This window comes from Gopherus flavomarginatus, chromosome 3, assembly GCF_025201925.1.
Source record: "Gopherus flavomarginatus isolate rGopFla2 chromosome 3, rGopFla2.mat.asm, whole genome shotgun sequence".
Lineage (NCBI taxonomy): Eukaryota > Metazoa > Chordata > Testudines > Testudinidae > Gopherus > Gopherus flavomarginatus.
The window spans coordinates 112,891,240-112,915,970 of record NC_066619.1 but is presented as its reverse complement, the minus strand read 5'-3'; the positions used below and the strand labels follow the sequence as shown (position 1 = coordinate 112,915,970).

Below are 24,731 nucleotides of genomic sequence, written 5' to 3'. Positions count from 1 at the left end.
GTCAGCGGCATAAGGGTCTGGATGTGCAGGCTCAGGGTGGTGCAGGGGGTGAGGCATCAGGGTGGGGGGTTTGAGCACAGGGAGCTCTGGGGGTGATCTGGATGCAGGAGTGGGGGTCTGGAGGCAGGGGGTCTCCAGGTTGAGGCAGGGTTTGAGGTTCAGTGGGGTGGGGTTCGAGTATGGAGGGCTAGGAGGGTTCTGGATGTACTGGGTGAGGTTTAGTAGGGGTGTCTGGGTATGGGAGGTCCGGATGCACGGGGATTGGGTGGATGGGGAGCAGCTCCCCGTACAGTGACCCTTCACCCCACAGCTAAGGAGCAATGGGGGCAGGAAGCAGGGGAGGATGATGAGCTTCCTGCAGCTGTGGGAAGTTTCGGGGGGTGGGTCTGAAGCAGTCCCAGCCACTCCTTACAGAGGAGGAAGAAGCCTCGTCCTCTCCTGCCTCTAGCCCAGCTGGGACTAGCAGCTGATCCCGCCTTAGGGTTAGGAGCCACTGTCTGAGGTGTCCCCAGCCCCACTGTGATTTACCTCTCCACCAGCTGTTCTGGGTGCCTGAAACCATGTACCTGTGCTGCTAGGGAGTGGTGCAGAGTGACTGCTCTTGCAGCTTCTCTTTGCTTCTCTGTCAGAAAGTCATTTTTCTGTGGGGAAGCAAAGAAATTTGAAGGGACGTGAATGCTGTGCATGTGCACTGGTGCAATATTTTCCCAGGAGTATCATTTGTACCATTCCTGTAGTTATACCAGTAAGTTTCTGTAACAAGCGAAGTTCAAGATTTTAACAATCGGGGATCAGATTCTCAGCATAGCTGAAGAGACTGGCATAAATGTAGGCCAACTAAAAGCAAAAATAGCCCTTAATGAAATTTTAGAGCTACCCAGGACTGCCTCCCTATCCTCATTTCTGACACAATTCCTCCTCTGTGGGGGAATCGGCAGCAGCAGCATTAAGGTAGCTTTCTGCTTGCTTTGGTGGTGCACAAAGCAGATGGTGTCAGGGCAAAGAATCTGGCTCCTAAATTCACATTTAAGCAGTTAAATAATGTTCAAAAACACTGAGCCCAGAGCAGCTCCCATTGACTTCTAGGAGTGCTGCTATGTACTCAGCACTTCTGAAATTTAGTCCAGTCGCTTAGATGCCTAAATAAGGAGCCTAATATTATGCACCAATCTTTCCACAATATTAAAACTGCACCTCAAAACTAGATACCACCATAGAGTGGAAAGGTTTTGTTAATAGATCCAAATAGAATTAGGCTTCTCCCATAATATTTCAATCTGAGTGGGTTGTGAAAAAATAGTAAGGTCAAAATGATATAGTACAGCCATCAAGCTATTCAGTATGCCAGCTTCACTCATGTATAAGGTGCTTTTACTTTCCTTAACTGTTAGAAGCAATGGTGTGTGCGCGCAGGGCTGGTACAAGGATATTTTGCGCTGTAGGTGAAACCTCCACCTTGCACGTGTGCCCCCTCTGAGCATCGCTTATTATAAAGTTTCAAAAATGAATACAGTAGAGTCACATCTTACGCGGGGGTTAGGTTCTAAGGTCAGCGCGTAAGAGGAAAATCACGTATAGTGAAAATTATCATAAAGTACAGACACACAGTATACACTTTTATCACATCATAATTTTAACTTTCACTGTGTGGTTTTCTTTCAAAAATTTAGGATTAATATTTATGTTAAAGCCCTAAGTTACAAAGGAAATTTAATCTTCTTATGTGGCATATTTGGTAAGTGGTGCTAAAAGAAGCCTCTTTTCCCCTCAGCTACTATAGATTCATCCATACACAGTTCCTGTAGCTAACTTGATGGTACTTTTGATTTGAATGACTTATCAGACATCTCTTATTAAAATATCGATCATGGCCTCCTGGGTATATTTTCTGGGTTGACATGCAAACATTCTAATAAGATACATCACAGTTGTTGAAAACAGTTTTTATTTCAGGTTTGCAAGCACCAGCTATTAACAGTTGGGAAAAGAAAAAATAACCTCTATCTCACAAATTCCTTTGCATGTGTTTCCAATAACACAACATTCATTTTAGGGGAAAATACTTGAGAAAAAGTACACAGCAATTCTGTTGGGTTGTTTGGCTATATTTTAGTAGATAGGAATATGGAATGTATATCGTCTTTTAACATATAGTAGTTTTTTTTTAAACAGCATATTTTGATGATAGATTTAAAAAAAACTAGTTAAAGGGGATTAAAATAAAGTACATGGTTGTTTTCAAACAATTTAATTAGCATAGTTAAATTAACATAAGCCCTTCTTAATTTAAATCATTCACCTCCATTACAACAAAATTTTTTGGGACAATGACAAACTCACAATAGAAACTGATGCAAAGCAAGCAAACAATATGGTTAGTGTTCTACTTCCATCACTTTTCATTTCTTTTTCTGCCTTATTTTTGGTATTCATCTAGGTGGCTGCTCTTAGAGGAGCTGGGACTGGCAAAAATAGTTCACTTCTGAACTTGCTGACATTGATGGGCTTGAATTTCAGTAATGCTGAGCTCTGACACCTCCAGTGAAGTCAATGTGAGTGCTGAGCATCTCTAAAATATCAGGTCTCATGTTTTCAACACAGTGGTGCCAGTTGCTTATTAAATGATGCTACATTTTTTTTCTTTTTTTAGTTTTTGAGAAGTTACTACACTCAAGTATAGTTTTTTAAGTGTAAATCCAGCAAAGACATGAATTGGTATGTTAAATTCACAGCACTTTGTAAAGGAATGCAAAAGGTTGGACCCTGTAGCGGGGTGGTCACCCGCTCCGACCTTAAAGGGCTTCAAACAGCCCAGGAGAGGGCTGTGTCTGGGGAAAGGAGAAGCCACCTCAGCTGTGGCCATGCCCCAGTCAGGGCCCAGCTGGCCCTTATAGGAGGGCAGTGGGCCAGGAGCAGATAGTCTCCCTCTAGCTGAGGAGGGAGATGGACCTAGTTGCCTGAGTGCTAAAGGTTACTGGAGTGGAGCAGGATTGGGGGAAGGCCAAGGGAGCTGGGGAGCTCTGGCCTGGAAACTCCCCAGGCTGCCGCCTAGTGGAGGGCCAATTAGCTACTGGGTTGCAGGGGGCAGCCCACAGGTAGGCAGAGGCAGCAGGTCCAAACCCCCCTTGCCTGTGATGAGAGGCTTTTACACTGCAGTCTGCCCCAGTGAGCGGGGGCTAGATGGTAACTGGCAGTAGCCCACGACTGAGGCAGGGTGGGGATAGAGGGTTGGGGGTTCTCCTGGGTGGGGAGACCCTGAGACTGCGGGGGTATTGCCAGGGGGCAGCACCCCAAAGACAAGGGGCACTGGGTCCCAGGAGGGACATGGGGACCAGTGGCAGTGGGACAGCAGCCTGCAGAAGGCGCTCTGCCCTGGAAAGAGCTAATCCCCGGAACGACCAGCAGGAAGTGCTGCAGGGGTGAGTCCTGCACCGTCACAAACCCCTGAAGGTATAACTTGCACAGCCTTTATCTAAGAACAATGGAAGGCCTACCTCCAGACATAAACTGCAACCGTACAGGCAGCTTAAAAAACCCCTCTGCAGCCGTTTTTGTTCTCTCGGATAACACAAATTTAACAGGGCTGGCATGTCTCTTCCAGTGTTATGCTTTCAGTCAGCCTCAGCTAAGTGTCACTGAATTGCATGTAGTAATTATAGTTGTTTCCTTGTCCATAAGTCTCCTACCTTGTTCTAAGCCTAAAATCTCTCATTTGTTTCTTCTTCCCTTTACATCCGAAAATGTCTGAACAGATCTAATTCATCAAATGCAATACTTCAGTTAGCTGTTAGCATCTTTCTGAACATTAGTGACAGCTTAGACGCATGATCCATATCTTTGTAATGTTTGCATGCCTTGAGGGGCTAGATTGAGTGGATTTCAGACAGTGTTACAGTAATTTGCACAAAAAGGGCTTTATTAATTTTATAATTCATCTGGTAAAGTAATTAAATATTTAAGTATGTGGTGGGTTAGAGTGAAGTTGCTCTTTTTAAATGAGAGATTATAGTAGTTGTGGTAGATGATGACTCCTTAACCTTGGCTAGAGCTAAAATAAAGTATCAGAAACGTGGATTATTCTTGCCATAATCTGGTAGGATGGCACAAACCTGGCAGTGAGTCGCAAGGATTCTGTTGTCTCCATACTGTCTTTTGCAGCAGGCTGTCAACCTTCTAGCATCCCTATATCTGTTGTCACAGAAGCAGCAACCTAACAGCAGTTCACGTGTCTTCTGGCTTTTAGCTCACCTCCCATTTCTCTCTTGAACAGGAAAATTATCTTTCTGGTGACATAATGTGTGTGTGTGTGTGTGTGTGTGTGTGTGTGTGTTTGTATTGGGGATGGGTGTGAATTGGTAGCAGTAGCTACTGGGCACATGTAGACCTCTTGCTGTGAGAAGAGTGAAACAGTCAGTGGAAATGGTGGGTATTGCTAACAGTCTGAAGAAGTCCCTCCATTGTTCCCTCACCCTCCTGTCTCTCCAGATTGTGGTGATCTTGTATGATCACCACAATCCATGCTTGGTCAAGATGGAGATGGTTTGTACTTTGGTACCACTCTCATTTCTCTCGGCTCCTTCCAATTGTCTAGTTTACCAATATTGTCCTTTTCACTCTGACTTCTCATCATGCACCAATTACAGGCCAGCAGCCACCCAATTCCTAGCTTCGGTGGGTGACACCGCAACAGAGAGTATAGACTTTGGTGGGCAGAGTTTGCACACAAGATGGAGACTGAATGAGCCACTAAAGGGAAGAGCAATGCTTGCCCCTTTAGCAAAATGAGGCCTCATCAAGAGGCAGCTCGAGTTAGGGGACCTGAATCACAGACTCCAAGGCAATACCAAGGTCACATATATTTAGTGGGAGTACAAGAGCTCTGTTTACAAGGATGCCAGGTTCTTCAATTGCTGCCTTCTGTCAGGAGGCTCCAGCTGCTTGCTACGCTCATCATCCTACTGTCTTTCCTTTCCCCACTCCCATGGTCTCTCACTTTCCTCCAGTCCCGCTCGTGGTGTGGGAATGCTTCACAGCGAGGACACAGCTTGTCCTCTCATCTCTCTGTGTGAATCCAGTCAGCAGCGTTTCTTTCTCTTCCTGACACACCAGATGGAGAGCAGTGATTAGATGAGCACCGATCAAGAGGAGCATCTGTTTGTTAACCAGAACGTGAATACCAACATCTGGGCAGAGGTTTTTCTGAACACATGCTTGAACATCGATTGTCAAATATCAGAGATGGTAATAGCAAGTGTTACTGTGTGCAAAATATTCCATGCTCCAGAGCATCTCGGCTGGGATACACATCTATCCTATAGTGATGTGTAATGACAAGGATTAGTTTGGCTTGTGTCATATAGGAGAGCTACCCCAAGAAAGACTGCTGCTATTGCAGCATCTGCTGATCCCCTTGTTTCTGAGCAACTGCTGCCTTTACTGTCCAAAACACTGCTGCAGCATCACCTGCTGTCAGTATTAATTCTATCTAATCTAATCTGTTCTATCTAGGCCTTTCTGCAGCACTCATTTGCTTTGGTATCTGTGTCTTCCTTGAGTCTGTTGAGTCATGGGTCTGATCCAGGTAGGGGCAAGGGGCATTTTCCCAACCTTTTTATTAAGTTGTCCTTGTATCCAGATGTATTATAATAGGCGATAACTATCTGAAGTGTTCAAAAACCGTAATGAGAGCTCTGAAATAAGGGCTTGATTTACTCTGAAAACACCTATTTATACTGATTTAGCAGTTCCTCTTGGTCTTTCTAGCTAATATTTTCATACAACATTCCGTCTGGGCTCTGTTTTTGCCAGATGATTTCTTATATTTCCAATCTTTTGGGATTGACTAGTCTGCTGTTTTTTCAGGTATTCAGGGAGATGAGTGATGTCCTGGAAAGGAAAAGTTAGTATTCTTATAACTACATCATTAGTATAGCTGTAGGCTGGGCAGTTCATAGCCTGTTAACATCTGTGGTGTGAGACCCAACTATCTATACTTTTACTGGGTATAGTCCTTGGGGTTGCATAAATTTCCAGTTTGTTTAATTTCTGAGGAGTTCTTTGAGACTGAATGATCATCAGCATGGGGCATGAGAATATTAGGTTCCCAATCAGGGCCAGCTTTAGGAACTGTGGGGCCCGATTCGAATACCTGGCAGCGTCTTCGATGGTGGGGGTCCTTCACTCACTCCGAGTCTTCCACGGCACTGAAGGACCCCCTGCCGCTGAAGACCCAGAGCGAGTGAAGGACCCCTCACCGCTGAAGACCCGGACACCGCTGAGTGAGTAAAATAAATTTCAAAGGCACGGGGCCCGATTCCGGGGAATCAAGGGAATTGGCCTAAAGCTGGCCCTGTTCCCAGTGGATTATGATGCATGGAATTCAGTTCTTTCTCCATTAGCAGCAACCTAAAATGAATTAAAACTTAAAATCATGCAAGGGATGTGTGCAAGCTCTAGTGATGCTCGTTAATGTGCTTCTTTGAGTGTTGTCAGAAATACAAAATAGGTGAGGCTAAATGGAGTTAATGAACTGGTCCTTTTCTCTAAACCTTTAAGTGAAATTAGTGCTCGTAGAAGGAGCTGTATTGAGAGCCCTGGAGACTGAAGTCATTTACTTGCTGCAAGCCAGCATCAGCAGTGCAAGTTTCGCACTCTGCCTTCAACCTTATTCCAGAGGTTACACCTTTTGGGTGAGAGGAGAGTTCAGTCTCTAACCCCATTCAGCACTTGTCCTCTGTGTTGATACTACCCACTAGGGTGCCAGATACTATCAGAATTTTGTGATCTGGACACGAGTCCACTTGAAAATGGATTGGTTAATATACTTCACATATGAACTTACCATTTACCTTTGGAGTCCTACCTAGATTCAAATTCTGTGTTTGATCAGGGTCATCTTCGTCCCTAGGAAAGGTATATTCACATAATCAAACCGGTACTAATTTTGGCAAAATTCTGTGTGATTGGTAGCCTTTGTTCAGAAGTTGGGAGGTAATGCCAATATGGAAGAGGACTGGAGTATCATACAAGAAGATCTGGATTACATTGAAAACTGGAGTAATAGAAATGGGATGAAATTTAGTAGTGCAAAGTGCAAGGTCATACATTTAGGGACTAACAATAAGAAATTTTGTTGTAAGGTGGAGACTTATCAGTTGGGAGCAACAGAGGAGGAGAAAGACCTGGGTGTATTGGTTGATCACAGGATGACTATGAGCTACCACTGTGAAGCAGCCATGAAAAAGACTAATGCAGTCCTAAGTGCATCAGGCAAGGTATTTCCAGCAGAGACAGGGAAGTGTTCGTACCATTATATAAGGCACTGGTGAGATGATATCTGGAATACTGAGTGCAATTCTGGTCTTTCATGTTTAAGAAAGATTAATTCAAACTGGACCAGGTGCAGAGAAGGGTTATTAGGATGATCAGAGGAATGGAAAATCTACTTTATGAGAGGAGACTCAAAGAGCTTGGTTTATTAGCCTGGCCAAGAGAAGGTTGAGGGGGTATGCCATTGCTCTCGATAAATACATCAGAGGGATAAATACCAATGAGTGGGGAGGAGTTATTGAAGTTAAGCGCCAACGTTGGCGCAAGAACCAATAGACATAAACTGGCCATCAATAAATTTAGGCTTGAAATTAGATGATGGTTTTTAACCATTAGAGGAGTGAAGTTCTGGAACAGCCTTCCAAGAGGAGCAGTAGTGGCAAAAAAATTAACTGGCTTCAAGACTGAACTTGCTACTTTTATGGAGGGAATGGTATGATGAGACTGCCTACAGTGGCATTGGCTAGTAGCAAATTCATAGATTCATAGACTTAAGGTCAGAAGGGACCATTATGGTCATCTAGTCTGACCTCCTGCACAATGCAGGCCACAGAATCTCACCCATCCACTCCTGTAACAAACCCCTAACCTATGTCTGAGTTATTGAAGTCCTCAAATAGTGGTTTAAAGACCTCAAGATGCAGAGAATCCTCCAGCAAGTAACCCGTGCCCCATGCTGCAGAGGAAGGAGAAAAACCTCCAGGGTCTCTGCCAATCTTCCCTGGAGGAAAATTCCTTCCCGACCCCAAATATGACGATCAGCTAAACCCTGAGCATGTGGGCAAGACTCACCAGTCAACACCCAGGAAAGAATTCTCTGTAATAACTCAGATCCCACCCCATCTAACATCCCATCACAGACCATTGGGCCTATTTACCTGCTAATAATCAAAGATCAGTTAATTGCCAAAATTAGGCTATCTCATCATACCATCCCCTCCATAAAATTGTCAAGCTTAGTCTTGAAGCCAGATATGTCTTTTGCCCCCACTACTCCCCTATCTCCAATGACCAGTGATGGATTGCTAGAGAGGGGAGGGCTCTGAGTTACTACAGAGAATTCTCTCCCATGTGTCTGGCTGGTGTGTCTTGCCCACATGCTCAGGGCCCAACTGATTGTCAGATTTGGGGTCAGGAAGGAATTTTCTCCTGGGTCAGATTGGCAGAGATCCTTTGATTTTTTCGCCTTCCTCTGCACCATAGGGCATGGGTCACTTTCAGGGTTAAACCAGCGTAAATGTTGGATTCTCTGTAAATAACAATTTGAGGACTTCAGTAACTCAGCCAGAGGCTATGGGTCTATTACAGGAGTAGGTGGGTGAGGTTCTGTGGCCTGCACCATGAAGGAGGTCAGACTAGATGATCATGATGGTCCATTCTGGCCATTGAAGTCTGAGTCTGTGCCTAAGAAGTATCTCTGAACTGGAATTGCATGTGTACTTCTGGTGTGAACTGAGAGATATAAGCAGACCTGTGAGGGAAAGCTTGCCCATGTCTGAAGTATGTAGGGGTTTTTTTTAGTTGTCTAGAATAAATAGTCATTTGCTACCATAACTCCTGAGTTCGCCTATAATTTTTCAGGGGCAGTGCGTGCTAGATGTGTGCTTTATATCTTAATTTTGCTTTCTCCAACAAAATTACATATGGAAATAAACCCACAATACAAGGGACCAGAGAAAAAGATAGACGTATGTTCACTTAAACACATCTGTAAGACCCTCCAATGCTATGGTGATGAGCAGTCTAAGACCCTACAGTAGATAGGGATGATGGGGAGAGAGAGTTATCTTCAAGAGCTAATGGCAAAATTAATACATTATCTGACACTTGGGCAGCTATTCATTGGAATTTCACCATATTTACTAAGCTGCATAATGGCGGGAGAAAGACTTGTCCCATCAACCCCCTGGCAGAATTTCAGCTTTTTGTTCATAGGATTACTTGCAAGTTGCGTTCTAAATGAGACTTTTGTATTTTGTTTTTACTACTGTAAATACTAACTCTGATTTCATTATGACCTGGGGCATTTTCTCCAATAATTTCTCTGCATCAGGGCTGGCTTAGGATATTTTTAGGGATTTCATTATTGTAACAGTTGTTCTTTCATGAGTTCTCTTCATCCTTGGTTTCCTTGCAGAATTGTTTGTACACATTTCAATGTAAATCCATTTTTTTAAGAAGAAAATTTGTCTTGCAGTATGCCTGTCTTTCCTTGTTATGCCTATTTTGGTGGAATTAATGCCTAAAGGAAGAGTAGCAATGAAGAATAGACGGGATTGAGGAATAGGGTGACCAGATAGCAAATGTGAAAAATCGGGACGGAGGTTGGGGGGGGGTAATAGGTGCCTATATAAGAAAACCCCTCAAAAATCGGGACTGTTCCTATAAAATTGGAACATCTGGTCTCTCTACTGGGGAATCAAAACCAGAAAGTGATGCTCACGCCAGATTTGAAAAATAAGTGGAGCAATACAGTATGAACTGCATCTCACACTTCAAATGTTAAGACTGGGAGTCATTATGCAAAAAATATTATGTTCAATTCAGGCTTATTATTATTGAATGCAGTCATATTTCTACTCCATTTAAGTAATAAAATGCAAATTCAGCAAAAAGATTAAGTAGATTAGCTATGGATGCTTATTTGTTGGCTCCGGAGATTGCTTTCCTGCGTTATTTAGACATAAAGCATTAGAATCTGTTTTTGACTAGGTTTTTCATTGTCCTTACAGTTTACAGTTTGAGTTAGCATGTTTCTTCTATAATGTTTCTAACATTTTCAATAGCATTCATGAGTCCAAATTTAGTTTGCAGACTTCTACTGTAAGATATGAGAACAGGGAGGGGGGAAAAAAGGCTATTGTGGCTAGAAAGAGCAGCTGGAACAAGAGTTTGATTGAATTAGGGGAAAATTGCTCATTTTATAGCTATAGTATATATATAATATGGCAATATAAATCAAAGCTTCCTTTGCTTTTTTTTATATGCAGTCACAATAGCATGTGAAATGTACTGAACAGCAGCTGCTATTCAAGTCAGATAAGATATATTCAGTAATGTCATAAGCAGGTTAAGCAAGTTGAATGGAAGGTAAAATCATATGTGAAGATGCAGCTATAGATTGTCTGACCATGAGACCTAAATTGCTAAATTCTAGTTCAAAGTCCTTATTCCTTGTTTGGTCTATGAAAGTGCCACTTTACTCTGCTCTTCCATGCATTACTTTGGTGGTGGAGGGAGGAAGCCATTAACCTGTTGATACGGGCTGATCTATTTTTGCCACCATTAGCATTAATATATTTTGTATTAGCATATTGTATAGCAGGGTGGTAGGGTCTTGGTTTTAAATAACTAATCGTGGCTTTTTTTTGTTTCGTTTTTGCTATTCTGTAGTCTGAGTATCCAAATATAGGGCAGGTATTTTGCACTCTTCTGCATGTTGCTTTGACAGTACAGTAACTCCTCACTTACCGTCGTCCTGGTAATTGTTGATATGTTGCTGATCAATTAGGGAACATGCTCATTCAAAGTTGCGCAAGGGTGCCGCCTACTTTCTCTACTGCTTGCAGAAAGAGCAGCCCGTTGGAGCTAGCTGGTGGGGCTTCGAACCAGGATGGACCGGCAGCCTCCCTGTCAGCTCCCCACTCCTCTAAGTTCCCTGTGCGGCAGTCGCCCAGCAGGCTACCACTTGCTGGACAGTTCAGCTCCCCCCACTGCCATGTGCTGCTCCTGCCCTCTGCCTTGGAGCTGCTCCTGGGAGCCTCCTGCCTGCTGTGCAGGGCGGGAGGGAAAGACTGGTGCTAATGTCAGGGTGTCCCCCTCCCTCTCCTCCCCACTCCTTTACCCCATCTCCAGAGAGCAGGGTGGGGGACATGACAGGGGTCAGGACAGAGGGAGCTTGCTGGAAGCAGCTGCTGTCTCAACTTGCTGATCTACTTAAAAAGGCAATGTACTTAGAGTGTGGTCAGTGTACTTAAAGGGGCAATGCCTCTCTCTCACACCCATGGTGTGTGTCTCTGTGTCTCTCTGCCATGCTGTCTCCTCTCCCTCCATTCATGCTGTCTTATAGAATACGAGTCTACATTAACAGTAATGTGTTAAACCTTGAGAGCTCAGCCGAGTGCTAGTTCATCATTTAGCAGTAAGGCATTCCCTGGGAAATACCCCACCCTCTTCCACCCTCTGACTTCACCACCTCAACCAACCTTCACAATCATCATTGCTGTGTACAGTACTAAACTGTTTGTTTAAAACTTATTCTGTCTCTCTCTCTCGTTATAGTCTTTTGTCTGGCGAAAAAAATTTCCCTGGAAACTAACCCCGACAATTTACATTAATTCTTATGAGGAAATTGGATTTGCTTAACATCATTTTGCTTAAAATAGCATTTTTCAGGAACATAATTAAAATGTTAAGTGAGGAATTACTGTATATTTAAGCATCACAACCCTGGCTATATATCATTGCTCTATATAGTTACGACTATAGCTGTATATCGTCAAGCTAGGTGGAAAATATGCTACCCATTCTTATATAGTCTAAAGTTTTTCTGATACATTTTAACTTAGGTTTAAAGGACTAATAAAAATTAGCCTAAACCCTATATGGCACATTTCATTATGTGAACTCAAATCACTTTACAGAGTTGAGTAAAAATCAGCTGTGATTTGGAATACTGAGGCAAAGAGAGCTCAAGGCCAAACTTTTCCAAAATTTGATCAATCTTTGACACCTAGAGGCCGATCTTCAGAGATAAGACCTGATCATTCCGACTGAAGTCATTTGGGAGCTGTGGGGGGCTCAACACCGTTCTAAGATAAACTGTGTCTTAAGTTGGGCACCCATCAATTAGTGATTATATAGGAAGGTTTTGGCATAAATAGCTAGACCCAGTGTCACCCACTGAGTCAGTAGCAAATTTGGAAATAGAACCCAGGTCTTCTGACTCCCCATGTGGTGCCCTGTCCACTGGATCATGCTTAAGGCTGTTATTTAGTCATGGATATTTTTTAGTAAAAAGTCATGTACTGATCACGGGCAATAAACAAACATTCATGACTCATGTCCTGTCCATTACCTTTACTCCTGACTAAATCTTAGCTGGGAGCGCCTCCTGGGGGCCGCTGCTCTGAGGGGCCTCTGCAGTGCTGCTGCTCTGGGGAGCCCCTGGGGTCAGTCCCACTGGCCACTGTTCAGGCGGTTCCCGGGGCCAGCCGTACCTGCTGCTTCTCAGGCACTTTTCTGGGGCCAACTGCCTGGGGCCGCCCGAGCAGCAGCTGGTGCTGCTGGCTGCAGGGCCACCTGAGCGGCTGGCTGTAGGGCTGCTCCCTGCCTAAGCAGCTGGCCCTGGGGTCAGCCACGCTGGCTGCTGCAGAAGTCACCGGGTCGCAGAAAATCACGGAATCTATGATTTCCATGACCCCCGTAACAGACGCACAGCCTTAATATCCTAGCTTTTTGTGTTCTTTAAAACTCATTAACCTTTAATAAAACCTGTTTTGTTCCAATTTTCATAGATCCTTTGAAAATTTGTATAGAGAATATATATTTCGTCTCATGAAACAATGATACAGAACCATAGTCTCAGATATATAGTCATGCACAAGTTCCCTATAATTAAAAGTAAGCCAAAATGAAAATGGCATTCCTGCTGTATTAGCACTACTTCTCAGTAGCCTTCCGATGAGTAGCTACAGAGTCACCAGGCAAATTGGATATGAAGTTTGCCAAGGAGCCAGATGTCTCTTCTGTAAGATTATCTTCCACAGACTAGTTTCTGGTTTTGTAATTACAGTCCAAAGAGAAAATGGAAAATGTATGACTTACTTTCGTGAAGGATCAGTTCACTGGAGTATGGATACACAACATTCCACAGTATATGATAGTTAAAAGGTATCCTAGCAATTACTTTTTTTTTTAAATTAAAGAATGAGTTTGTTGAATTACCATTATTTTTGTCTGCCAAAATCTGTAACTGCTTTACAGACCATCTGCACTGTAAGACACTCAATTATAACACTCACGTTATTGTACCAAAATGTTCTTTAGTTAAGTATCATTCTGTTTGTGATACCACCTCCTCTGATAATGCACAAAAGGTTAAACTCCAAAAGTTGATCACTGAAAAAAGTTGAGTACAGTTGCTGTCCAGTACTTGTATCGTATTAATGAAGCATTTAAGAGATACAGGTTCTAGTGATCTGTGCAGGGGACTGTGAGCATGAAACTTCTGAGTTACAATCACAACAGCCCTTGATTCGCCATGTGAATTTGGGGAAGACACTTGAATTTCTCTACTTCTGTTTTCCCATCTATAAAATAATGATAATACTTAGCTACCCAAGGCCCTGATTCAGCAAAGCACTGAGGCACATTATTTACAGTAAGCATGAGAGTACTGCCAGCCCTTAAAATTGAATATGTACTTTGCCCAACATTGGTTATGCAGAGATTGATTATTTACTTAAAGCAGATTCACTACTGCTGTTCAGATATTTTGTGTTGCTCTGGGGATGGAAAGCAGCCATAAACCCAGTTTACTAGGCTTAGAACTGCTTTGCTTCTCTGGAATGGCACAAAGCAGCTGCAGTGTGCTGGTGAATTTAGTCTGTAATGTTTTTAAAGCAATTTAAAGGTTAACATGATGTATAAATATTTATTTTATTGGATAGTACATTAGACAGTTTGATCAGTGAGAATGCATTTTAATTTCTGGAGTAAATAGGATATACACTGTAATAGCTAAGCCTGTTATATCTGAGTTCCTTTTTATTGCTAGGTGAGAAATGCTAGGTTTTGCCAAAATTTCACTATTTTTCACTTTTGCTAAGCCTCCATATGTACATTTGTGGCCATAAGTTGGACAAACTTTGTATAGTGGCTTAGAAAATCATAATGATTAGAACGTTCATTTAATATGTAACATTCCTTGAAATCAGAAAGACATTTGAAAAAAAGAATAACCGTAGACATCATCTAAATAGATTTTTACCTTCTAAGATTACACTAAAAATATAAACCTTATCTGCTGTCTCCGGTAGAGGTGGGCTCTCTCCATAGTGAATTGTGTATGTTTTATTACTTTGTTTTTGTGCCCAGAACTTCAGATTATCTTAATGTTGAAGAAATAAAAATAAGTAAATGAAATCTTGCTCATTCCCCTCTGTATGGAATAGTTCACATATCTTGCTGAAACATAAAAGGCCTTATTTACCACTTCTATACATCAGTTTTACACCATGAAGTCACATTGGTGTAATGGAATGAGGAGTCAGGCCTCAAACCTGCAGTATCTCATTTCTGTGTCTGTGTAGTAAATATACATACAACAATATACTACACATCACTCTTTTAATAGTCCAGTTTCTGCTCCTTTACATTTGTGCAACCCTATTGAAGTCCATAGGGTCTATCTGGAGAGCTAATGTGTGGCAAGCTACTAAGCTACTTTGATCTACTCATGTTTCAGATGGGAGTAGTTCAAAGAGCACTACAGAACTTTTAGTGCATGGTACCAAGGACCAAACAGCCAGTTAGGTGGTTGAGGGGGTACACTGGTGCATTTTCTTCCATTGTAAAGCAATGAGTGTTTAGACCCACATTTGAATTGTGGGTGCTTCAGTATATGGGCATCCAACTGGAGACATCTTGGGCCTGATTTTCAGAAGCGATGATTCAACTTCAGTTGAAATCAGTGGTAGCTGTGGGTACATGCCGGTAATACTACCGAAACTCAGGTGATTATAGGGTTGGGTATCCAAAATTAGTGAACATTTCTGAAAAATTTATCTTAACCTTTTGGGCCCAGTCCTGTATTTCTTGTACAGACAAAACTCCTGTTGGCTTTTGTTGGGAGTTCAAAGAACGCAGGATTGGCCCTTAAATCTGTTTCTTAGCTGGGATTTTTGCCATTCATGTTATGAAATAGAAATATGTTTTTTGTAATGAGTCATTAAGCACAGTAAAACAGAGGTTTAGAGTGTCAACATGCTGTATTCCTGTTAGATTAGTCAGTAAGTAAGAGGTACGTGGCCTGCTTATGCATGCTTTGAGCCCTCAGTTCTCTTTCTGGGAGTTTCTATATGTATAAGGGATACAGTCCTTCAGCCAAGCCATATAGGGTTTAATTAATTTGCCCTTATCTGAATAAACGTTAAAATGATGATGTAAAATTGTTCTTTACTAATTGTTTTTGTGTCATTTAAGTGAAACTCTAGTAATTTACATACTCTTTAAAATTTCAGATTTAAAACATTCTGAGATGGGACTGATGTGTCACATGTTTTGTGATGTTTTGCTAATGTTTATAAATGTACCTAGTTAGTTTCCCTTCTAATCTAAAACTAATTTGTTCCAGGAGCTCTTAGGTTTAGACTTTAATATGCTGATTCAGTTTGTCTCTCCTCATGTACAACTTTTATAAGAACTGTGGGAACTTATTGTACTTCAGCAATCAGACTTACTCACCAAATAAATTACACAGACTCTACAGAACTGTTATTATGAGAGATTGACAAAATTAGCATTTTTTTATCCTATGCTGTAAAACCTATTGCATTCTTCACTGAGAAAATGAAACAATTTTTGAAATCTAGTTTGTAGAAATAATACAGGAACAACGAAGTTTCAAAGTTGCAACTTATTTTCTAATTGAGTGAATCGATTTTTTTTAAATTCCTTTCAGGACATTTGAAGCTCCATATAATGTCTCCCAGGGCTGATATTATGCTCAAGTACCTGAAAAATAACAGATGCTGCTATGCTCTTCATAGCAGAGAATGGTGCTGTACACAGCCAGAAAACATCAGTGGAACATAACCCCAAGCAGCAAAATCATTGTTGAGATTGGCAAAAGAAAATTGTACTGTATTAGAGTCTATGGCTTTTCACATCTGTTAGGTTAGATCAGCAAGTACTGGCAACAGCCCATTCTGCAAATGTCCCAAATGTTTCCCTTCTGAGAATTTCACTTTAACTTAGTAAGCAAAATTTGTTCAAAGTAGATAATATTGAGTGTTGAAATGAGTTACTCCAAACTTTTAAACCAAAACATTTGTGAAAACAAGGATTGCTTTCATTAATGTATTATTCACTTAGTTATTTGGACCACAGAACAGTAAATGTTTATATGTTGTTTGTTTTAAAAGAGGTTTTCCTTTTTCCTAAAAGTAGTCCTGGTCCTTATTTTTCCTATTTTGTCTAGGTAGTAAAGAAAAAAAAATTCTTCCTCCCTGAGACAAGTAAGATGGTAGAGCATCAAGTATGTATTTGCAAAAGTTAAAATTGGTATGTCATTAATTATATACATTAATTTATCCTATATGAGGTTCAGTTTCTGTCTTAAGAGTGTATTATCTAGCAAATGGTATAGAGTTTTGGCACTGTTACTGCTACTATAGTATCAATACCAGTAAGTCTGAACTCTTATACAATAGGATGTATCCTTTGGCAATATTTATTAATTTATATTAAGTTGTTAATTATTTCATGGAGTGTTAATGCTTCTGTTTTGGAAATAAATTGCACATGCCCTGTTTCCCTGGGGAACAAAATACTTAACCTTGCCATAACCTGTACCAGTTTCCAGGCAGCACAGATAACGAGATGTCACTTACAGCAACATAAAAGTACATCCGAATAGTGGGAATCCAGTCCTCTGTCTGGCTTGTGGGATGTAATGAAGGATTTATTAAATAAATAAGATTCATTAATAAAGAAAAATCTCCTTTAATGCCCACATAATCCAATTAATAAATGTTTTGGAAGATAGTGGTCCATTAATTTTACTGTTTTGTGAGGAAATGTTGTGCAATACACAGCCAGACATGTAGGTGGAATTACAAGAAGCATACAATGTACTTGTGAAAGCACAAACAAAAAGACCAGCTGCTCAGGGACAGAAAATGTACTTCCTAAAGTGCTGAGCTGTTAAGCTCACAAGTAGCAGTAGAAAACTGTAATGGACAGACATGGTACTCCATTTATACTAAGATGACATCAATTTATCATCTAAGCACTTCACAACAATGTTAAATCTGGAACTAATACTGCTAGTATTATAGTTTTTCTTTTGCTAACACTAGTTGAATGCAAGTAGCAAACGTTGTATCATGACTTGCCCATTACAGCTCAGTAAAAGCTCTTCCAGCATTCTGGTATAAATTCCAACTTTGAGGGTTTAAAACTCAACCAGGAAATTTTTCTCTGATTTGGAATGCAAGTTCTCAACTTAAGAGCACATTTTCTTTCCTCAAATTAAGGCAACCATTTCAGACGTCTGGTATGTGGTCACTCTGAGACCACTTAATGTGTGTGTCACACAAACATCTCATACCCAGACTAGAACGATTCCTTGAGAGTTACACAATTACTCCACTGAACGCTTAACTAGGGTCAAACTCTCAACCAGGTGTTGAACCAGCTTCTTAAGTTGCGCGCACACATTTTGAGCATTTGTACATGCACAACCCAAAATGGTGTGCATAAACAGGAACTTAAACTTGCAAATTAAAAGGACAGCTCTTCGGTTAACATGTGAAATGTATTTCCTACCTGGAAGGCCTGCCAAGAGAATGTAGAAGAGTGAGGTTAAGGCACAGCAGTTCCCGGAAGCATGCTGAGCTTTCCCTGTCCACTAGACTTCTTGGGAGCCTCAGAGGGGACACATTAAGGATTACTGCTTCCAGAATAGTAAACTACATCTGTCCCCATCAGTCGGTGCTCAGGCTGGATGACTGGATGAGAGGGATGCCTCCTAGCTGAAGACAAAATCTCTGCTCCTGATTTCTTCCTCAGTCTCTCTGAAAAATTCTGGACTTGAGTTGGTGGCGCCTGCATCTTCTACAGAACCCTCTAGAGCCCTATTTTCTAGGAGTACTGTGATCTCCTGCCCATTTCAAGCTATGTCCCAACTGAGAGGAGTCTGTTCTGAACTTATCCACCTGGGTGAAAGGTTGTCAATGTGTAAGGCTAGGGCTCCATTGGGGTAAGTGCTTCAGTGATTTCTTTGGTAGGAACGTCTTCCCCACTGTAACTGCATTTCCTTCTGATGGTAGCCTCTTTCACTGGGGCAGCTTTGGACCAACCTAAGGGTACGTCTACACTATGGGATAATTCCAATTTTACGTAAACCGGTTTTATAAAACGGATTGTATAAAGTCGAGTGCATGCGGCCACACTAAGCACATTAATTCGGCGGTGTGCGTCCATGGTCTGAGGCTAGCATCAATTTCCGGAGCGTTGCACTGTGGGTAGCTATTCCGTAGCTATCCCATAGTTCCCGCAGTCTCCCCCGCCCCTTAGAATTCTGGGTTGAGAGCCCAGTGGCTGATAGGGCAAAAATCATTGTTGCGGGCGGTTCTGGGTAAATGTCTTCAGTCATTCCTTCCTCCGGGAAAGCAACGGCAGACAATCATTTCGTGCCCTTTTTCCCTGGATTGCCCTGGCAGACGCCATAGCACGGCAACCATGGAGCCTGTTCAGCTTTTTTTTTTTTACTGTCACCATATGTGTGCTGGATGCCGCAGACAGAGGCGATACTTCAGCGCTACACAGCAGCATTCATTTGCTTTTGCATGATAGCAGAGATGGTTACCAGTCGTTCTGTACCGACTGCTGCCAGTGTAATTTGGCAATGAGATGACAGTTATCTGTCCCTCTGTGCTGTCTGCTGCTATCATGGGTGCCCCTGGCTGAGATTGGCCGGGAGCACAAAAGCAAAACTGGGAATGACTCCCCGAGTCAATCCCTCCTTTATGGTTTCTAAAAATAGAATCAGTCCTGCCTAGAATATGGGGCAAGTGTACTAGAGAAGCAGTGTATCAGAGAGCACAGCTGCTCCATGTCAGATCCCGCAGAAATGATGAGCTACATGCCATTCACAGGGGATGCCCCAGCAACAACCCCACCTGTTGCTTCCCTCCTCCCCCAACCTTCCTGGGCTACCGTGGCAGTGTCCCCCCCCCCATTTGTGTCAGGAAGTTATAAAGAATGCAGGAATAAGAAACACTGACTTGTTAGTGAGCTAAAATGAGGGGGAGGCAGCCTCCTGGTGCTATGACAGTCCAGGCAGGACATTAAGCGGTGCGGAGGAGAGGAGCCCAGCATGCCGCTGCTATGCTAGTCCAGGCAGTACAGAATCTTTTCTTTACACAGGAAAGAGAGGGGGCTGATGGAGCTCAGCCCCCAGTTGCTATGATGAGGACGGTTACCAGCCGTTCTGTCCCATCTACTGAGAATGACTAGGAATCATTCCTATTTTTACGCAGGCGCCCCTGAGGCCAGCCAGGGTTATTCAGCAGTTATCAAGCACAGGCTGATGGTGACGACGGATAGCAGTTATATTGTACTGTCTGCCACCAGGGAGGGGAGAAGAGTGGATACTGCTCTTCACCGCTGCAGCATCGCGTCTACCACCAGCATTCAGTAGACATAGGGTGACATTGAAGAACGTCAAAAACAATTTATTTCCCTTTTCTTTCACATGGTAGTGGGAGGGAGTAAATTGACGAGCTATACCCTGAACCACGCTGGACAATGTGTTTGAACCTACAGGCATTGGGAGCTCAGCCAAGAATGCAAATACTTTTCGGAGACTGCTGGGGACTGTGGGATAGCTAGAGACCTCAGTACCCCCTCCCTCCCTCCACGAGCGTCCATTTGAGTCTCTGGCTTCCCGTTACGCTTGTCACGCAGCATTGTGTAGCCTGTAGATTTTTTTTTTCAAACACTTTGGCATTTCGTCTTCTGTAACGGAGCTTTGATAGAACAGATTTGTTTCCCCATACAGCGATCAGATCCAGTATCTCCTGTACGGTCCATGCTGGAGCTCTTTTTGGATTTGGGACTGCATTGCCACCCATGCTGATCAGAGCTCCATGCTGGGCAAACAGGAAATGAAAAATCAAAATTTTGCGGGACTTTTCCTGTTTACCTGGCCACTGCATCCGAGTTGAGAGTGCTGTCCAGAGTGGTCACAGTGGTGCACTGTGGGATACCACCCGGAGGCCAATACCGTCGATTTGCGGCCACACTAACCCTAATCCAATATGGTAATACCGATTTTAGCGCTACTCCTCTCGTCGGGGAGGAGTACAGAAACCGATTTAAAGAGCCCTTTATATCGATATAAAAAGCCTCGTAGTGTGGACGGGTACAGCGTTAAATCGGTTTAACGCTGCTAAAATCGGTTTAAACACGTAGTGTAGACCAGGCCTAACTCAGCTTTCGGGTTCTCACATCAGTCTTCTATTGCTCCGAGTTCAGTAAAGCTTTGTTCACTAGTAGATCTGCTTCTAAGACACTTCAGCGTTCTGTCGGGTGTCCTCCAAATTATAATATGGCTGTTAACTGTTTGGGCTTAGCCAATTTCCAGCTGTTCCTGTCATACTTATCCCTGCCCATACTTGGCTGCACATATAGTCTATGTGCTGCACTCAGATTTCAGTGCATAAAGAGTTCTGTGAATAACTAGGGGAACTGGTCTTCATATGGGGTTCTGGGAATAGTAGACGGTGAGGGTCTATTTCTCCAACAGACTATGAGAAAAGGAGGTTCACCAGCTGCCGGAACCACCTCAGCCCGTGTTCACCAGCATGGGATGAAGTTTGTGAATACTCTGAAGCTTGAACTCATAACCCAGTTCAAGTTGGCTGAATTTCAAAACTTTTTTCCTCCTCTTTTTCTCTCTGAGATAAGAGACTTGAAATGAACTGTTTCATTCTACTTTCCTGTGATTAAAACTTTGGAGTTCACTTAGTAAACCAAACTTTGTAAGAGACGCACAGCACTAATAATACTCCTTACCCATTTTATAGGAGTGTTCTGAGCTTAATTAATGTTTGTAAAGGCTTTTGAGATTCATGGATGAAAGGCTGTTATATAAGTGGCTGTTGTTATTGCATTTGGAAAGCATATGAAGAGAAATGCGGACTTGATATGAGACTACTCTGTGCCTGCTCCTTTATCATATTTTGAACTTGGCAAGGATGCTAGTGTAAAATGTGCAGTTTGTAGAAATAGTGTGATGTTTTAATTTTGCTCAGTTAATTTCCTGGCTGTACTCATTTGGTGCTAGCTGACTTCTTTTAGATGTTATCGACATGCAGACTTGCACTGGCTTAACTAAAGGTTTGTTTTAAAAGCAGCTTAGTTAAGCTGGTGCAAGGTTGTGTGTAGATGCTCTTTGTTCGGTTTAAGAATAACTTCTTTTTGTTTAGCTTAATTTTTTAATTGCACCCCATGAATCAGTAGGTTGGTTTTTTTTTACCATTATTGATGCGATGCTGGCAACTAGTTAAGGTACTTAATGTTCACTTACCTTAGTGACAGCTCATAGAAATTAACCAAAGTTTAACTGAAGATTTTTTTTTTTAATCTAAACATCAGATAACTGAAACTTGCTTATTGGAAGGTTAGATTCATTTTCCCAAGATTTGACTTCACATAACCACTTTTTGTACTGCAGTCGTGTTCCCGGAAATAAAGACTTCAATGCACAGTCAAGGGAGCTGGCCCAGCAAACACTTTCTGCAGTCAGAGGACTTTCCCAGGTCAGAGGACTTTGAACACGATCTTAAGTCTGCTGGCCAGTTCCCCTTGCATAGCTTCTTGCCCATATCAGGATGTGAGCATATATGACTTTATATGCTGTTAGACTCCATCCATAGAGTCTTATCTGCTGATGTTCTGCTGAGCCAACCAGCATGGGGAGAACAGAAAGTTGTTTATAAGAATGTGAATCAGATAACAGAGTTTCTGTTTGTTAAAAAGTCTGGATACCGGTGTATGAAGTGTATTCTCAAAGTAAAGCATTCAGGTCTACTCCTGAGCAGATTTTTTGTGTGAAAGTATTTTTGCATTAAAGAATCATCTGTTCCTGCAGCTCATTTCCTCTGGAAGTGTAGCCTCACTTGTGACGACATCATTGGTAGCTATGGAAATAATTATAGTGTCTGAAATAGAGTATTATGATATCAGATGGGGAGTAAACAACAAGAACAGATGAACTGTTAAGGAATAGAGAGGTTCTTTGTTGATGTAGTCAGTAATCAAAAAATGGATCATTGAAGAATTGAGCAGCATATCTGACATACTGGATAAATTGCAGAAATGCTTTTCAAAGTTTTCCATGAGGCACCAGTAGTGGGTCAATCTTGTAATCCTTACACAGGTAATCAGTTGACATCAGTAAGAGTTTTGACTGTATCAGAACTAATAGATTTGCTGCATCAAATTATCATATCTGAGGGAAGAGGGATTTGCTCAAGAACATTTTTTTTTCAATGCTGACTTGGTGTAAATGGGCAGAGCTCCATTTAAGTCAATAGAGTTATATCCTTTTATGCCAGCTGACAATCTGGTCAGCAGTTCCCAGCACTGTGCCTGTTTCTGGAAGATATAGATTGTAAACTCCTCAGGACAGGGATTGTGTCTACCTCTGTGTTTGCAGAGTGCTTAGCTCAATGCCACTCAAAATCTGAAAGTGCAGTTTTAATATAAATATTAACAATAATGACAATGTAGAGGTTCAAAAGTGAGTTGAGGGAGAAGTTTAGTTCTGGAGAGAAATTAGCAAGAACATAAGAATGGCCATACTAGGTCAGATCAAAGGTCTGTCTAGCTCAGTATCCTGTCTTCCAGCAGTGGCCAATGGGAATGAACAGAACAGGTGATCTTCAAGTGATCCATCCTCTGTCATCCATTCCCAGCTTCAGGCAAACAGAGGCTAGGAACAGTATCCTCACCCATCCTGGCGAATAGCCATTGAATGGAAGAAGAATGAAGCTAGCAATGAGGTGGTTTTATAAGGAAAGGTAAATAAAGAGGGGAAAGGGCCAAGAACAGAGGTCTGAGAGAGTGTATGACAGAGTATGTAAAAGGGTGTAGATGTAAATTCTGTACCAGAAAATTTGTTAGGGAATTGCCACAGAGCAAAGTGCAAGAGACATTAACTCATTGACTTCTGCTACTTTGGCAATATAAGAAATAATAATCTATGCTTGTCATATTGAAAATGACAACACTGATAGGTGTTGTCATGGCAGGGAACAATGTATTTTATTTCAAGATTCTAGGGTATTGTAAATATGCTCAATAGAACTCTTTTTTAACATAAAAAATATGGTGGAACTTTTGGTTAAAGGTAGACTCTGTATTCTGGAAATCTTAATTTGTCTGACTATTCCTACATTGTTAACTGTACACTTTGTACCTGCATATTACCCAATAGCCATCTGTAAACTGAATTTAAGTTTGGAAACAGCTGTTCACATACATTTCCTGTTTCTCTCAAGTCTGCTGTATGTACATTGCGGGCAAATGTTTCTTGAAGAGCTGTTTTTTTTAATAGCAGTGTATAACGTTGCAAATAAATTTACATGTAGTATATGTCAGTTCATTAATTCCTCTATCCAATATGTGGCTACATACTGTGTTTATATGAAAATAATTCATTTCTTTACTCATCACCAATACAATTATTATGCTTTATTATAATTTACGGCAATTCAGGATAGTTTTATCAGAGGAAGCGATCTATAAAATCTTTACTTCTTTATAAACTGGTGAAGGCAGTCATGGGCTGAAGGAATGTGATGATCCAGCTTACTTTAACTCTTCTATATTGTTTTCTTCTGAAAGAAACTAATCTTCATAAATACATTGTTAAAAATGAACACCACACTATAGAACTGTCTCTTCTCTTCTTCTTTAAATTGTATTCAATGACTTTTCAAAGCTTTTTGCTCTTTCCTCTCTCCCCATTCCCAGGGTTTTCAGTATCCATAATGGATACCTATCCTTCCATTTTTCTAAAACTTCCCATCTCAAAGACTTCACAGTCACCATTCATCTGACTGCATAGAAATTTCATGTCCTCAAGAACCACTGAGATCATTCCTAATCATGGGTATATGCGTGTGTGTATGTGGAAGGGGATCACTTCAGAGAGAAACTTTGCCACAAGGGTCAAATAATCTCAGCAGCCATCCTTCCTGATTTTTTTGCTCTTTGCACCTGGGGTGATTTACTAGTAATAACTAGTTTGACTGATAGTCTCTTCTGCACAGAAACCTGCAGGAGGAAGGGACAAAAGTCCACAAAATTATCTTTTCAGAGTTTTCCAGCAAATTTTTACTAAGGCTGGGAAACAGGTTGCCCTTCACAGAGTGAACAGGGAGTTTTAAACCCTCCCCCCCATACCTATGCAGTCCAGGGATCCTAAAGAGATCATTGCCATCCATGTGGCGGTCACATGGTGTGTCTCCACCAATTTAGTCCTGGAGGACCCATTAAAGTAACACCAGGGTGAATTCTAGCCTTGTTGAAGTCAGTGGGGGTCTTGCCATTGACTTCAATGGGGACAGGATTTTTCTCCAAGTCTCTTGTCCCAGGACCCCATTTTC

The 24,731-nt window shown here is 41.9% G+C and overlaps 1 protein-coding gene across 2 annotated transcripts in view; it reads left to right on the top strand.

The window, feature by feature from the left end:
* Positions 1 to 24,731, top strand: part of KDM4C (lysine demethylase 4C) — a 443,189-nt gene that overhangs the window by 265,749 nt on the left and 152,709 nt on the right. The gene's annotated exons all lie outside the window — the stretch shown is intronic.